Source organism: Musa acuminata, chromosome BXJ3-7, assembly GCF_036884655.1.
Source record: "Musa acuminata AAA Group cultivar baxijiao chromosome BXJ3-7, Cavendish_Baxijiao_AAA, whole genome shotgun sequence".
NCBI classification, from domain to species: domain Eukaryota; kingdom Viridiplantae; phylum Streptophyta; class Magnoliopsida; order Zingiberales; family Musaceae; genus Musa; species Musa acuminata.
Window position 1 is genome coordinate 9,687,310 of NC_088355.1, and position 18,204 is coordinate 9,705,513.

The window sequence follows — 18,204 nt, forward strand, 5'->3', positions numbered from 1 at the left end:
GAGTGATATCATGTTTGTCTCTTCCAATATTCATATTACATTTTGTGTAAAACTAATCGAGAGCAATTTCTCTTAATGGAGCAGAAACAGAGAGGGGAATGCCTAGGCATTTGATAGATGCTCTGTTTATGGAATTACAAGCTCTTAAACTGCTTGTTGTGATGATGAGGTGAGAGCATTGAGTGTTACATTGACAAATAGATTGGGATATGAACAAAGGAGACAAGCACATTAACTCTGCCTCGGTGGTAGAACTATATGTGGATGATGGACAAGAACAGTAGGCCCTGCATGGAGTTCTATTGATGGGAGGGCACGTGAAGAAGAGTTGCCTTTTGCCTGTAACCCCTGTTTCTTTGGAAAGAAGCAGAGCTGTTCTGGTCCTCGGAATGACAGGGAACGACGCATGCAACAAGAGATCTTTGCCAGGCTCAAAGTCATGAAGAGCCAAGCCATTGGAAAGGCATAAAAGAGGAAGGGAGAGAATACATAAAAGAGAGAAAGATGTCTGACAGGGCCACATTCCATGATATTTATGTAACTTGTGGGCATCCACACCCTAGCATTTTAATTGCATGATTTGAAGTGACTTCTTTTAAGATAAACTATAATGAACGAGAGATTATTTTTAAGGTCATCATCGCATTAGTCTAGTTTTGACTTATGACATGGCTATTCAAAATAATGGAGGTTTAGGGAGTATCTCTGTTGTTAATATAGAATCAAACTGTAAGATACTAATCTGAATATTTTAATTTTTTTTATTATTCATGTATATAGAGAAAAGAATAAGATCGCTAATAATTAGTCAATTATATTAGGTTAAATAGAAATATTTTTTTTTTAGAAATGAGAGTGATCTTCTTAATTGATTATCTTTTTTTCCATCGAGATATCAATATCATTTACAAAATTAATATATTTTAAGGATTTAGAACACAATTAGATATTCCTCGCATCTTGTCGTTCCACATAATTTATTTGTGTATTAGATATGTCCTTTATTAATTTATCAAATCAATTGAGGTATGGTTTCCTGCCATTTAAGGCCAATCATACATAATTGACTGTAACAATGACACATAAGGATGCCTGCCAAAGAAACAAAACATGATCGATTGATTGTTCTCATGACTGTGATATATTGTTTGTGACCTAACATAGCAATTGATTCATTGACCATCTATTTATCACAAACTAATAAAAGAATATATGTAATTGATCATCTTGATGTGTCAAGCCTTGGAGTAATGGACTATGCTGCAATAGTTTGGAATCTAATCTTATTTCATATCCAAAGTAACTCAACTATGGAAATTTAAGATATTTGCAATGAATTGGGTGATATTATCATGTTGTTACTGTGTTTTAGAAACCTTGGCTGATCCAAATATAGGAGAAAGCATAGTCTTACTTGAGCCAGAACTGAGCATTTGCTTGGACCAGTGATGCAGTGCATTCTACAGACATGAAGCTTAGAGCACTTCCCCTGCAGGCTGATGATGAGAGAGTTTGCACCAATCATTTGGTGTCAGCATGCAAAATGGGTGATGCATTTAATTAGGTCAACAGTCATGGAACTTGTTCAAGCATCCTCCTCATTTCCTCCCACGATTTGACTTGGATTTGTGTCGATGCAGGTGTCTTGTCCTTGTCAAATTAAATGCAAGATATATTTCTAATGAATCCTTATGAAGGATTAAATGGATGTCTTATATGAAATCTATAGGCTCGTGGGCCTCATGTATCATTATAAATATGAATTATAGGAATATATAATCGTTCTGAGCCATCATTATCTATATCATTCATTATTAGTAGGAGTGAGGCATACATAAAATGATAGCTGTCTCTCAAATATTCTAAGTAGTCTTATCCTATTAATTAGAGGAAATCAGATCAACAACAGTTCTCACAGCATAGCATTCATTACAATTCACAAATATAAGTAAAGATGATAAATGCTTTTAAGGAATCGAAAATATATTTCTAAAACTAAAGATGATAAATGCTTCTTTGGCCCTCAAAAGGATAGTGACCAAATAATTCACCTTAAATATATTGATCCAAAGTGTATTATCCTACCCCTTGCAGGCATCCTGTGTGTTCGACAGAAAACTAATCCTTTGTGTCTTTATTCATTCCCCTTGCAGGTTACGTGCAGCCACTGCTCCCTCTTCAACGAAGCAAGCTCCGAAAGGGATCAGGGATGCAGATAGAGAGGAGATGACCAAATAATTATTGGCCCAATTCCGACACCCTGGCCGAATACCATGACTAAGAACTGAAAAAGATTGGCTGGCAGGTACTTGTCCTGCAAGTGTTGTGACATGCCTTATCAAGACAGGAATAGTAATTTAACTGGCAAAAGCATAAGGAGAGTTTAATACTAACTTGCTCAAGCTTTTTAGCTATAATTATAGCTTAATGTATGGACTTTGAACTGGTGAGTGGTTGAAAATGCCAAGGAGTAGTATGTGAAAATGATTCTATTGTTTTGGCATCCTCTAGTTTCAGAAAGAAAGTGCCAAGGAGAAGATAATGACGCTAGCAAGTCGATCAGGACAGGTTTAGTTTACCATCAATGACTAAGTCATTTAATGGTTTTAACTGAGCTCATTCATTCACGAGGGAGATTTCAGATTTGTCCATGAAGAAGAAAGGAAACCAAAAGAAATGCTATTGATAAAAAGATAACACAGAGACGCTCTCTTAATGATGATAACTGAGGGCATATCTTGGAGGGGGGGCCGAGCTGCTATTGCTTAATATGTTACCTTATCTAGAAATAGTCCTTCAAGAACAAACGGACCATCCCACACCAGCTAATGGATGTCGACTGGTCGAGGTTCTCCCAGAAATATGATGCGAAGTTTTGTTCATCTTTATCTGCAAGCCATTTTCTCTGCTCTTGTCGAATGATGTGGCCACAGTAGTCTGGTTTGATTCGAATCTCCGGTGCAGGCCAACAGTGGTGTTGGAATAATGACGAAGACGATCGAGAATTGAGCTGCATTTTTCATCGACGATGGACGACGTGAGGGCGTGCAATGATGTCTCGGAATGGATAGAATTGTTTGCCTGCGGAGAAGCATGCGGCCATGAGTACGACCCTTACGGTAGGGCGGTGATATCATAGATGTGTCGTCAAGCGGACGACACACCGTCCCACGCTCTCGGCCTTTTAACCCTTCACATTCTTATTCTCCCTGCGTGACAGAACTCGACCCTCGATAGGTATGATGATGATACATGGATCAGTCACCAGTGCCGCACTCCCCACGCATGGCGTTGCAGCTTGCGTCGCCGTTCCTCCTCTGTAAATTCTGAGCAAGCAAATGAAATGGCTTCAGGGCAAAGCAAGCAACAGCCATGCATGCGTAGAAAAAGGACTCTTCATCGACGGTATCGAGTTCAGCTACAACGACAAGTCATCTCCTGCCATGAATGGCTGGGAGAGGACTCTTTTTCGCGAACCTAATTAATCCATGCCGTGTTCATCTGTGAGCTCCATGGACTGGCTTTGTGATAAAAGGCAACTTAGGGAGAGAAAAGAGACACATTGGAAGCAATCATCCGATAGGAGAAGACCAACTTAGTTTTGTTGTGTACTTTCTCCTAGAATTTCATCGAGTTGAGTACCATGTTTTCGTTCTTGGATGATTTTTCTAGAAAATATTTAGATTTTAATTTATTTATTTTTCAAATAATATTTTTGTTATTTATTTTTATATATGATTAGTGATGATGATGCATTTTGATTCTTGAATTTGCTATCAAACAATCAGAGTGGGTTTGACACACGATTTAACACACAATATTTCAAATATATTTATTGGATGAGATATTGAACGTTTGGTTGCTTCTCTTTAGTTTCATTATTCTTACACCAATCGATTTATTTTCTATTTGCTGATCCTCGTGCATCTCTCGGTTCCATTTATAATTTGTTCAATCATGTTAATGTGAATAAGATTAATAGTATTGTTTTAACAAGTATTTTCAGCATTTCGAATATTAAAAAATTATTTATATTTACTATTTATATAGAAGGCTCTAGTAGTACGTTGGTGTTAGATCATCGACTAGTAAGTCGAAAGTACAGGTCGCTTCCGATGACTCCTCTGGTAAGTTAGTTCGATTGGTTAACTATCGAAAGTGTGAAACTATTCTGATGACTCAACCTAGTTGACGTGAAGAGTAAGCATTGAAGGGAGAATGAAGAAATCTATGGGGAGAAACAATTCGCTTGGAGCAACTTAGTCTTCGAGTGATGAGTCTTGATTCGGAAATTGAGCGGTTCCTTCTAGGTAGCCTCCTAGTCGTGTCTATGAGGTATACCGACAACCCTGCTGTTGGTGTAAACAACCTGGAGCCGTGGCCTCGGGGCCGACGTGGCTCGGTTCGAGTCCGGACGACGGGGATCTCTCCGGGGCGTTCCTCGGGCCCGCAGGGTCGGTCTGGTACGATGGTCCGATTGGGACGGGGTCACAGTTTCCTCCAGGCAGGAACTCCTTGTCCGCGCGTCCGGCGGGGACCCTCGGCTTCGCACCTGCACAAAGGTCGAGTCGGGGTGCTCGGCCCGACCCCTCCGACGATCAAGTTAGCGGATGTGGAGGGGGTTTTAGGAGAAGAAGTGTTTTTAGTGTGTCTGTCCCCCCTCTCTTTGATGAACGAGAGGGTATTTATAGGGAAGTTTACTGTTGTTCGATGTGCCTGCCTGCAGTAGGTAGGCTGATAGCGTCTGACATGGGCGTTGGCATGCCATGAAGAACGGAGCTTGAGTAGGCATTAATGCGCCTCGGCCGGTGTTTTGGTTCGGTTGACCGAGTGCAATCGCGTCGATCGAGACATGAGGCGTCGGTTGACGTCAGCCGAGTCTTATCATAATTACTATCATCATCATATTCCCCTCGGAAAGAAGCTATGTGTCGATCGTTGTAACGGGAGTCTGAGGCATGGCTTTAGCTTTCAGACGGGTTGGCCGCGCAGGCGCGGTCTCGGGGAGCATGGAACCGAGGAGCACAACGCAGGCGGGCAGGCCGTGCAGGTGTGTCTCAGGGAGCATGAAGCCGAGGAGCACGGCGCAGGCGGGCTGCAGGCGTGTCTCGAGTCAAGGGGTCGAGGAGCACGACACAGGCAGGCTGACCGCGCATGTGTGTCCCAGGGAGCATGGAGCCGAGGAGCACGACGTAGGCGGGCTGTCCGCGCAGGTGTGTCTTGGGGAAAATGGAACTGAGGAGCACGACGCAAGCGGGCTGATCGCGCAGGTTTGTCTCGGGGAGCATGGAGCCGAGGAGCATGACGCAGGCGGGCAAGCCGCGCAGGTGTGTCTCGGGGAAAATGGAGCCGAGGAGCACGACTCAGGTGGGCTAGCCGCGCAGGTGTGATCTCGGGAAGCATGGAGCCGAGGAGCACGACGCAAGCGGGCAGGCCGCGCAGGTGTGTCTCGGGGAGCATGGGGCCGAGGAGCACGACGCAGGCTGGCAGGCCGCGCAGGTGTGGTCTCGGGAAGCATGGAGCCGAGGAGCACGATGCAGGCGGGCTGGCCGCGCAGGTGTGGTCTCAGGCATCATGCGGCCGAGAAGCACGACGCAGGCGGGCAGACCGCGTAGGCGTGGTCTCGAGCGTCATGCGACCGAGTAGCACGATGTAGGCGGGCATACCGCGCAGGCGTGGTCTCGGGCGTCATGCGACCGAGTAGCACGACGCAGGCAGGCAGACCGCGTAGGCGTGGTCTCGGGTAGCAGGCCACCCTAAGGGGGGCTCGGTAGTCTACGGTCGAGGGATGTGGTTCAGACGGGAAGGCCGCCTTGAGGGGAGCTCGCTAGTCTACGACCGAGAGATATGGCAAAGGCCGAGGGACTCGACTCAAGCGGGCAGGCCGCGCTGAGGTGGACTCAAGCAATCTGAGCCGTTCGGGTGATCACCCGACATTCCGGGCCCTTCCTCTAGCGCCAAAATGTTGGTGTAAACAACCTGGAGTTGTGGCCTCGGGGCTGACGCGGCTCGGTTCGGGTCCGGACGATGGGGATCTCTCCGGGGCGTTCCTCGGGCCTGCGGGGTCGGTCTGGTGCGATGGTCCGATCGGGACGGGGTAGCTGTTTCCTCCGGGCAGGAACTCCTCGTCCGCACATCCGACGGGGACCCTCGGCTTCGCACTTGCACAAAGGTCGAGTCAGGGTGCTCGGCCCAACCTCTCCGACGATCAAGTTAGTAGATGTGGAGGGGGTTTCAGGAGAAAAAGTGTTTTTAGTGTGTTTGTCCCCCCTTTCTCTGATGACCGAGAGGGTATTTATAGGGAAGCTTACTATTGTTCGATGTGCCCGCCTGCAGGAGGCAGGCTGATAGTGTCTGACATGGGCGTTGGCGTGGCGTGAAGAACCGAGCCTGAGTAGGCGTTGATGTGCCTCGACCGATGTTCCGGTTCGGTTGACCGAGTGCAGTCACACCGATCGAAGCATGAGGCGTCGGCTAACGTCAGCCGAGTCTTATCATAATTAGTATCCTCGTCACCAGCATAACAAATAGGTAATAAGAATAAAATTTATCGTAGATATACATGTGTAAAAAATAAAAGTGGGTTTGATCGCTTTGGGTGCTTAAACAATTAGTGGATTTATAATATTATTCGTTAAAAGTTTCCTGTTCACTTTTCGAGTAGCACATGAAGTTTGTTCTTGGCTACTTTTCCAGTGGTACATGAAGACAATAGCTAACTGGATTCTTGTTCACATGAAGTTTGTTCTTGTTCACGTTTCCACTAGCACATGAAGACCCAACTTATATGACTTCTAAATATTATTGCATCGGATTTTTCGAATAATTAGCTGTATCTTATTTCGATTTCTACATGGCACGTGAATACCTTACTGCACCTTCAAGTGGGAATTGAGATCCTTAGTCTAAACATGGATGGCTTCGATGCCCTTTGTGTAGAGACTGGCTTCGCCTGCGTCTTTGAATTGCGGTCTGATCATCGACATTTCGGGTGCAATTACAGCCAAGTGAGGAAACTATTGCATTCCACCATAGGACAGAATCTAGCCATGGTCGGCTTGAAACTACAATGGGGTGGCCCCGAGTAGAGCTCAGAAAGAAAGAATTACTGTTGGATTCCGGCGAACTCTGTGAGCTCCTCATGATAGGGAAAGTTCTTTCATTGTTCAAAGCTAATTGGAAGGCTGAGCACCATTCTTTGCTCTTCACTTTGCTAGCCTGTGCGGCACAGATCATCTTTCATTATGTTTGACCATGCATCAAATCTTATAAAGAATGGCTACACTAGATGAGGAATCGTGGGAGAGATTCTTCTATCTTCTAAAAGAGTTCTATGCCATGGGACAGAGGAAGAATGGTGGTTGTCTGAACAATTATGAACTACTGCACACATTAGAAGCTATAGCTTACTTGATTGATGGCCTATGGCATCGTAATTTTTCAGGACTTGAAATAGATTATGTTACCTTTAGAAAGCATAAGCTCACTATATCATATACAAATTTGCTTCTCACTTCATTGACCGGAGGACTGCAGTATTGGAATTTTGTTGGTATTCTGTGGCACAAAAAACTCTGTTCATCAGAGAAGTAACTGAAGTAACATTGCCCATATTCCAGTTTGATGATTTGGCTTATGAAGGTTAATGCAATAACATTTTGATGCCTACTTTTGCTTCTCGATCTTAAAGATGAATACAATGCCAACAAAATAGAAAAGAAGGAACAGCATAGAACTTGCAATAAAAGTTTCCTAATCTTTTTTCTTACATACATACAACCATGGATGATACTTCACCTCTCTTACTTCTCTCTCTTCTTATTCTATTTTTTTGCCACAAGAATGAATGGAGAGAAGCCAAGATCAAACTATGGAACATATCTGAAGCGAGACACTCTTATGTGCATGTAGCAGATGCCACCGGTGAACTCCTTACGGGTTTCTCTGCTGCGCTTCCGAGTCCACTCCGTTGAGCCTGTGGCCTACACCTGGGCTGTGACCAGGCGTCGAAGGTCGAACATTTTCGGTGGTGGCCACGAGTTCACGGACCGCGATTTCGATGGAGACTGCGCTCCTGACGTCGTCGCCGACTCGACGTGCGCATCGCTTACATCCCCTGAGCTTGTACTTCTTTGCCATCGGATGCGCTTCCGCAGATAAGACCGCTCCGCTGATGGTTTCCGTGCTATCACCTACACCCTGAGGTGCACAGTGCTTGCATCCTTTGGACTCGTGCTTCTTTGCCGTCGGATGCCTTCCCTCGGACAAGAGTGCTCCACCTGTGGAGATGAGTGCAATGAGAAGAACACAAATGCACAACAGCGGCTTCATCTTGGCGATTTCAGGATGCCTTTTCTCCGATAGACGCGAGGATGGTTTGGGGAGGACGTGACGAGTGTATGCTGGATATACATGCATATATATATATATATATATATATATTGAAGTGTTTCTTTGTGCATTTCCACCACCGTAAAACTCCATAACCTTCTGGTATTGCATGTTTGAGACCAAGAATAATGGCTTAAAGTGATTGATCAAAGATTAAATTACTAAATGTTCAGTCAAATAATACATATATAACTTTATATATATATATATATATATATATATATATATATATATATATATATATATATATATATATATATATATATATATATATATCATCAAGCATGATTTCTTTGCTTCACTGCCGTTCTTGTTGCTATGGTATCCCCCACATATAGGGCTTTAGAATTCCTACTAATTGGATGGTTGTCATGAGCAGAATCTAAGTGGAAGCTTTCTCTATTTGCGATGATTAGCAGCCAAAGCGAAAATGCAGAGTTACCGTTCATGATACATATAGTTGCCGTCATTATTCTATTCTAACGTAGGAACTTAGGTATCATAATAAAAATTGAGCCATGATATAAATCTAATGAGTCTTATGCTACAGATTAGAGTAGTCAGCGAGTGCAGATGATGATCTTGTTCCATTGCTTTGTTTGCTGCTTGCTTAATCAACCAAAAGAAGGTATAAAATAGCATCCTGTTTTCTTAATCAACCAGACATAATGTCTCTGTTTCTCAGGCTTGGGCTCAGAATAATTTTAGGATCAGTTCCATTTCATTCGAGCAGTTCTAAAAAGAAAAGAAGGAACAGAAAATGAAACCAGACCGCCATGTCTGGCGACCATTTGCACTAAGCAAAGGAAGAAGAACAGCATCGATTCTTTGAATGTCCACCCTCCGTTAATATCGGTTTGGATTCATGGAAGCTTCTTCCCGATCAACAACTGTACTCCTTGCCGATTACTGCTAGGTTGACTGAATGAGACCGTCAAAAGCAGAGTGGATGTATCATCTAAACTGGGAATCGGCGTACAGAAAGCCATCTATAATGCACGAGAAGAAAGAACGGTAGCAAATGAGCCATGTTCAATGGGTGTTTCCTGAGGTGGTCTGCGTGGCGATTCCACCGGTGTGTGTGAGGGTCTCCCTTTCTATTTCTCTAGCAGAAACATAAGAAGAAGATGCTCATTAGCTTCTGTTCCTAACATTAGCAATTGACCTTTCAATTCTTGGATTATTATCGATTACTTCGCTGTGACCATGAACACACATTCTAAAAGCTATTTGTTCGTTCAATCTACGAACGAATATAAATATATAAGCAGATTCTGGTAGAGCATCAGATTTACCAATGGGTAATTTTGGCAACTCAACAAAGACAATAAAGTGAAAAAATAAAAATGATAAGAAAATCAGATTTATGTGGTTCGGTCAATTAGCATTGACCTACATCCACGGATGAAAGAGGAACAAATCACTACCATAAAATGAGACTAATTACAAATGCCTTAGGAAGATGTTAATAGGCTATAAAACACCCGAAAATACTAAACAAGAAAAAACTCAAACTATAAGCCCAAACTATTTAACTGAGTGTGGACTTAAACCCAAAGCAAACACTTAGGTTTTTCTTGTGGTGCATCTGACTTCAAAGTTCAGGCCCTTATTTATAGTTCCAATAGGAGATAACAAGTCTGATTTTCCCGATGTGGGACTATGTGACTTGTCAAACTAACAAATCTCCACCTTGGCATGTCCCAACAAAATTTACTCCACCTTCTTCATAAAAGCCCCAATGGGCAATCACCAACAATAAACGCCAACCAAGTCCAAGCACTACTTGAACTTGTAAACTGGAAGAGGCTTCGTAAGCATATCAGTTAGATTGTCCTTCGTATGAATTTTCTGAACAATTACCTTTCCCTCAGCAATGATATCCCAAATAAAATGAAACTTTACATCAATGTGTTTCGTCCTCTCATGATTCATATGGTCTTTAGTCAAATGAATAGCACTTTGACAATCACAGTAAATTGTAGTAACACCTTGATGCAGACATAATTCGCTGAACAAACCTCTTAACCATAAAACTTCTTTAATCGCCTCTATCATTGTCATATATTCTGTCTCTATGGTAGATAAAGCTACGACAAGTTGTAAGGAAGATTTCCAACTAACTGCACAACCGCCAATGCAAAAAACATAACCTGTCAAAGATCTTCGTTTATCAAGATCCGCAGTATAATTAGAGTCAACGAAACCAACCAAAGTGTCACGATTTTTTCCAAACTCCCAACAAGCATCTGAAGTCCCTTGCAAGTATTTGAGAATCCACTTCACAGCCTGCCAATGTATTTTACTCGGGCGAGACATATATCTACTAACCACACTAACTGCTTGTGAAATATCTGGACGAGTACAAACCATTGCATACATAATACTGCCGATGGCACTAGAATATGGAACTTTCACCATATATTCTTCCTCTTCAACTGACTGTGGTGAATGAGCAGCAGATAGCCGAAAATGGCTAGCAAGAGGAGTACTAACTGGCTTTAGCATTTTTCATGTCAAACCTCTCCAAGACTTTCTTGAGGTAATTTTTCTGAGTCAGAAATAATTTTCCAACTCCTCGATCTCTTTTGATCTCCATGCCAAGAATTTTCTTAGTTGCTCCCAAATCTTTCATTTCAAATTCACTACTCAGTTGCATTTTCAAAGTGTGAATTTCTGATAAATTCTTAGCTGCAATAAGCATATCATCAACATAAAGCAACAAATACACAAAAGAGCCATCAGTTAACTTCCGAAAGTAGACACAACTATCATACATGCTCCTCATGTAAACATGACCTAACATAAAAGAATCAAACCTCTTATACCACTATCTTGGAGACTACTTCAATCCATACAAGGATTTCTTAATAAGCAAACATGGTCTTCCTTACCATCAACTACAAATCCATGAGGTTGCTCCATATAAATTTGTTCTTCAAGTTCACCATGTAAGAAAGCTGTCTTAACAACAAGTTGCTCCAATTCCAAATCATACATGGCAACTGAAGCAAGCAAAATACGAATAGAGCTATGTTTAACAACAGGTGAAAATACGTCATTAAAATCAACACCATGTACCTGACTATAGCCCTTTGCAACCAATCGTGCTTTGTACCTTGCATCTTCAACCCCTGGGATACCTTCCTTCCTTTTGAAAACCCATTTGCATCCAACAATTTTCTTACCCGAAGGTGGCTTCACAAGATCCCAAATTCTATTCCGATTGAGAGATTCAATTTCTTCATTCATCGCGATCAGCCACTTAGCGGAATTATCACAAGAAACTGCATCTGAGTAGGAAGTAGGCTCACCAACTTCACTTGTTTCTTTTGCAATAGACAAAGCATATGCAACCAAATTTGCATATCTTTGTGGTGGTCGAATATCTCTCCATGGTCTTGTTGGGAAATCATGGGGGCGACATCACATGCGCAGCGGAAGAACAAGAAAACAAAATCCCCGATTCCCAAAAAGATATTCGTCGTCGTGCAAAGATTGGTGCGCAAAAATCCGTGAAACATGAAACTGCGTATAGAGTAGATTGTGTTACCTAGGGAGATCGTATATCCCTATTTCCTTGCAGATACTTAGGAGAGGGTAAAGGAGGTCAAACGTCCTCCTCTCTAGCGGTGATCCACACAGCAGGGTTGCGACGACGCTCCTCAAAACTCCAGGCCTGATCTGAGGTGGAGAGGAAGAGGAGAATAGGAAAGGCAAGTAAAGGCTCTAGCCTATGAGGCTCTGAATCCCTCCTATTTATAGAGGTCCCCTGTCAAACCCTAATGGGTCCTCCCCTAGTGGGTATTGGATCTGCATCCAATAAGACAAGGGCTCCGTCGGATATCTCATATCCGAACCTCTACTCATCGCAATGCCTACCATATGTGTGTGACCCTCTAGGTCCAATATCGAGCTGACCATGAGTCATACCTGTCAGAACTCCTTCTAACTCATTGAATTATTATCTTTGTAATAATTCACTTGACTCATCGACTACGGAAGTACTAAGCCACTACGCCGTAGTCCCCAGACGATACAGAGGAATCCAATCCATTGGACTTGTCTGTCCTCAGTTACCATGTACCTATAATCCCTCATCCATCTAATATCCTAGAGACCGTATATCGAGCATGGTGCTGTCAGACCCATACGGTTTCTACTCGAGTCTCGCTCTAATCGGATTCTCCCGGAGAACTCTTTCTCTCTCAACCCGAATGACCCTGGCCAGGGATTTGTCTGAGCAAGAACACATGGGATATTACTCTCATGACGCCGAGAGTGGATGATCCTCTATCGACACTCAATAGCCCTCGTAAGGTTGACTACCACTCCCAATGACCAGCTGTACTAGATCTGGGACAGCCAAACCTATAAGTCTGGTATCAAAGAGTGGAGTACTCATACAGGACATCCTTGGTGTCTCAAGTCTAAGGACCAGATACACCACTAGGACTACGGAATCGCTGTCTGACAATAAGGCATCATCAACCATCCAGCATTCCGTAAGCGGATCAATCAGTGAACTCATTCTCCAATGAGCACCTGTACTGTATCCCTAGTGTCCCTACACGAGCAGCTATGAGACCAGCTGCATCCATCATATGGACGGGTATAAAGCACACCAGTCTATCCGGTTATCACGATGTCCCTCTCGAGTAACCTATGACCGGGATTATTTAGGATATGTGTTTAAAGGTGAATCGATCTCATTATCGTGATCTCATCACGATCCGATTCCCATTGCATAAATCCAAGGACATCACAATATATGTATGCATTTATGCAATAGTTATAAAGTGATATACGCCAAAATATAATAAGCAAAAAGATTATGTATCAAGTCACACGTGCCATCACTCACGTGATTGGCTTGCTGGGCACCTATGACTAGCAATCTCCCACTTGACCTAAAGTCAATCACCTATGTGTCTGATCCCCATCAGACCCCTGTGACGCTCAAAGACAAAATGAGATAATGGCTTTGTCAGTGGATCTGCAATGTTATCTTCGGATGGAACTCTTTCCACTGCTACATCTCCTCGGGTTACAATTTCTCTGATAAGCTGGAACCTCCTCAGAACACTTCTGATGAGACCCGGGTTCCCTTATTTGAGTAATCGCCCCGTTGTTGTCGCAATATAAGGAGATCGGCTCCTCGCTACCCGGCAGGACTCCCAAATCTGTGATGAACTTCTTCACCCAGACTCCCTCCTTTGCTACATCTAATGCAGCAATGTACTCCGCCTCTGTGATCGAGTCAGCAGTAGTATCTTGCTTGGAACTCTTCCAGCACACTGCTCCTCCATTCAAGGTGTACATATACCCTGAATTCGACTTGCTATCATCGACATCAGACTGAAAACTTGAGTCTGTGTAGCCTTCAACCTTAAGGCTATTACCTCCATAGTAAAAGATCCTTAGTCCTTTTTAAGTACTTAAGGATACACTTTACTGCTTTCCAGTGCTCCAAGCCTGGATCCGCCTGATACCTGCTCGTGACACTCAGAGCATACGCTATATCAGGCCTAGTACATAGCATGGTGATAAGACCCTAAAGTCTTATCGTAGGCTCTGATACCAAATGATAAGACCCTAAAGTCTTATCGTAGACTCTGATACCAAATGATACCACCCTAAAGTCTTATCGTGGAAGAAAAGGGAGAAATGGGGATGATAATGATCGCTTCGAGGGGAAAGTCTTATCGTGGAAGAAAAGGGAGAAATGGGGATGATAATGATCGCTTCGAGGGGATCGGCCTCCTTGATGAGGGGATCGACCCTCCTTGATAGCTTCGAGGGGATCGGCCCTCCTTGATCTCTTCGAGGGGATCGGTCCTCCTTGATCACTTCGAGGGGATTGGCCTCCTAGGGTTTGTCGAAAGACAGAATAGTATTTTTCATAGATTACTGAAAAGAAGAAGTTACATCCCTATTTATAGAGTTCCACCCAGAGTCCATCAGGACTTGAACTCTAATAATAAATAAATATTAAATAAACCTCTACTTGATTCTAACTGAACCAAATCGACTCAATAAACAACTGGACTAAACAGACTCAATAAACATTATTCAAAAGCTCAAAAAAAGGGTCCTAACACATGGCATACATGATAGACCATATTGCTGAGGCATAAGGTATCATATTCATGTTTGCCCTTTCTTCTGGAGTCTTTGGGGACATACTCGTAGAAAGCGATATCCCATGTCTCATCGGTATGAGACCTCTCTTGGAATTTTCCATGCCAAACCTTTTGACAATGGTTTCTATGTACCTGGACTGGGACAAGCCAAGCATCCTTTTGGATCTATCTCTATAGATTTTAATCCCCAAGATATAGGATGCTTCCCCTAAGTCCTTCATGGAGAAGTGTCTAGATAACCAAGTCTTTACTGTGGATTGCATTCCTACGTCATTCCCAATGATGAGGATGTCATCCACATATAACACCAAAAAGGTGATAGCGCTCCCACTTACCTTCCTGTACACACAAGGCTCATCTTCTTTCTTAACGAAGTTATAAGATCTGATTGCCTCATCAAATCTTATGTTCCAACTTCGGAAAGCTTGCTTTAGTCCATAAATGGATCTAAGCAACCTACACACATTATCTGGGCAGTTCTTCGACACGAATCCCTCAGGTTGCATCATATACACCTCCTCCTTGAGGTTCCCATTGAGGAATGCAGTTTTCACATCAATCTGCCAGATCTCATAATCATAGTGTTGGGAAATCTTGGGGGCGACATCACATGCGCAGCGGAAAAACAAGAAAACAAAATCCCCGATTCCCAAAAAGATGTTCGTCGTCGTGCGAAGATTGGTGCGAAAAATCCGCGAAACATAAAACTACATATATAGTAGATTGTGTTACCTAGGGAGATCGTATATCCCAGTTTCCTTGCAGATCCTTAGGAGAGGGTGAAGGAGGTCAAGCGTCCTCCTCTTTAGCGGTGATCCACACAGCAGGGTTGCGACGACGCTTCTTAAGACTCCAGGCCTGCTCTGAGGTGGAGAGGAAGAGGAGAATAGGAAAGGCAGGCAAAGGCTCTAGCCTATGAGGCTCTGAATCCCTCCTATTTATAGAGGTCCCTTGTCAAACCCTAATGGGTCCTCCCCTAGTGGGTATTGGATCTGCATCCAATAAGACAAGGGCTCCGTCGGATATCTCATATCCGAACCTTTACTCGTCGCAATGCCTACCATATGTGTGTGACCCTCTAGGCCCAATATCGAGCTGGCCATGAGTCATACCTATCAGAACTCCTTCTAACTCAGTGAATTATTATCTCTGTAATAATTCACTTGACTCGTCGACTACGGAAGTACTAGGCCACTACGCCGTAGTCCCCAGATGATACAGAGGAATCCAATCCATTGGACCTGTCTGTTCTCAGTTACCGTGTACCTATAATCCCTCATCCATCTAAAATCCCAGAGACCGTATATCGAGCATGGTGTTGTCAGACCCATACGGTTTCTACTCGAGTCTCGCTCTAATCGGATTCTCCCGGAGAACTCTTTATCTCTCAACCCGGATGACCCTGGCCAGGGATTTATCTGAGCAAGAACACATGGGATATTCCTCTCATGATGCCGAGAGTGGATGATCCTCTATCGACACTCAATAGCCCTCGTAAGGTCGACTACCACACCCAATGACCAGCTGTACTACATCTGGGACAGCCAAACCTATAAGTCTGGTATCAAAGAGTGGAGCACTCATACAGGACATCTTTGGTGTCTCAAGTCTAAGGACCAGATACACCACTAGGACTACGGAATCGCTGTCTGACAATAAGGCATCATCAACCATCCAGCATTCCGTAAGCGGATCAATCAGTGAACTCATTCTCCAATGAGCACCTATACTGTATCCCTAGTGTCCCTACATGAGCAGCTATGAGACCGGCTGCATCCATCATATGGACGGGTATAAAGCACACCAGTCTATCCGGTTATCACGATGTCCCTCTCGAGTAACCTATGACCGGGATTATTTAGAATATGTGTTTAAAGGTGAATCGATCTCATTATCGTGATCTCATCACGATCCGATTCTCATTGCACAAATCCAAGGACATCACAATATATGTATGCATTTATGCAATAGTTATAAAGTGATATACGCCAAAATATAATAAGCAAAAAGATTCTGTATCAAGTCACACGTGCCATCACTCACGTGATTGGCTTGCTGGGCACCTATGACTAGCAATCTCCCACTTGACCTAAAGCCAATCACCTATGTGTCTGATCCCCATCAGACCCCTGTGACGCTCAAAGACAATCTGAGACAACGACTTTGTCAGTGGATCTACAATGTTATCTTCGGATGGAACTCTTTCCACTGCTACATCTCCTCGGGCTACGATCTCTCTGATAAGGTGGAACCTCCTCAGAACATGCTTAGATTTCTGATGAGACAGGTTCCTTTATTTGAGTAATCGCCCCGTTGTTTTCGCAATATAAGGAGATCGGCTCCTCACTACTCGGCACGACTCCCAAATCTGTGATGAACTTCTTCACCCAGACTCCCTCCTTTGCTACATCTAATGCAGCAATGTACTCCGCCTCTGTGATCGAGTCAGCAGTAGTATCTTGCTTGGAACTCTTCCAGCACACTGCTCCTCCATTCAAGGTGTACACATACCTTGAATTTGACTTGTTATCATCGACATCAGACTGAAAACTTGAGTCTGTGTAGCCTCAAGTTTAGGATATGTGTTTAAAGGTGAATCGATCTCATTATCGTGATCTCATCACGATCCGATTCCCATTGCACAAATCCAAGGACATCACAATATATGTATGCATTTATGCAATAGTTATAAAGTGATATACGCCAAAATATAATAAGCAAAAAGATTCTGTATCAAGTCACACGTGCCATCACTCACGTGATTGGCTTGCTGGGCACCTATGACTAGCAATCTCCCACTTGACCTAAAGTCAATCACCTATGTGTCTGATCCCCATCAGACCCCTGTGACGCTCAAAGACAAAATGAGATAATGGCTTTGTCAGTGGATCTGCAATGTTATCTTCGGATGGAACTCTTTCCACTGCTACATCTCCTCGGGTTACAATTTCTCTGATAAGCTGGAACCTCCTCAGAACACTTCTAATGAGACCCGGGTTCCCTTATTTGAGTAATCGCCCCGTTGTTGTCGCAATATAAGGAGATCGGCTCCTCGCTACCCGGCAGGACTCCCAAATCTGTGATGAACTTCTTCACCCAGACTCCCTCCTTTGCTACATCTAATGCAGCAATGTACTCCGCCTCTGTGATCGAGTCAGCAGTAGTATCTTGCTTGGAACTCTTCCAGCACACTGCTCCTCCATTCAAGGTGTACACATACCCTGAATTTGACTTGTTATCATCGACATCAGACTGAAAACTTGAGTCTGTGTAGCCTTCAATCTTAAGGCTATTACCTTCATATACTAGTAAAAGATCCTTAGTCCTTCTCAAGTACTTAAGGATACACTTTACTGCTTTCCAGTGCTCCAAGCCTGGATCCGCCTGATACCTGCTCGTGACACTCAGAGCATGCGCTATATCAGGCCTAGTACATAGAATGACATACATGATAGACTCTATTGCTGAGGCATAAGGTATCATATTCATGTTTGCCCTTTCTTCTGAAGTCTTTGGGGACATACTCGTAGAAAGCGATATCCCATGTCTCATCGGTATGAGACCTCTCTTGGAATTTTCCATGCCAAACCTTTTGACAATGGTTTCTATGTACCTGGAGTGGGACAAGCCAAGCATCCTTTTGGATCTATCTCTATAGATTCTAATCCCT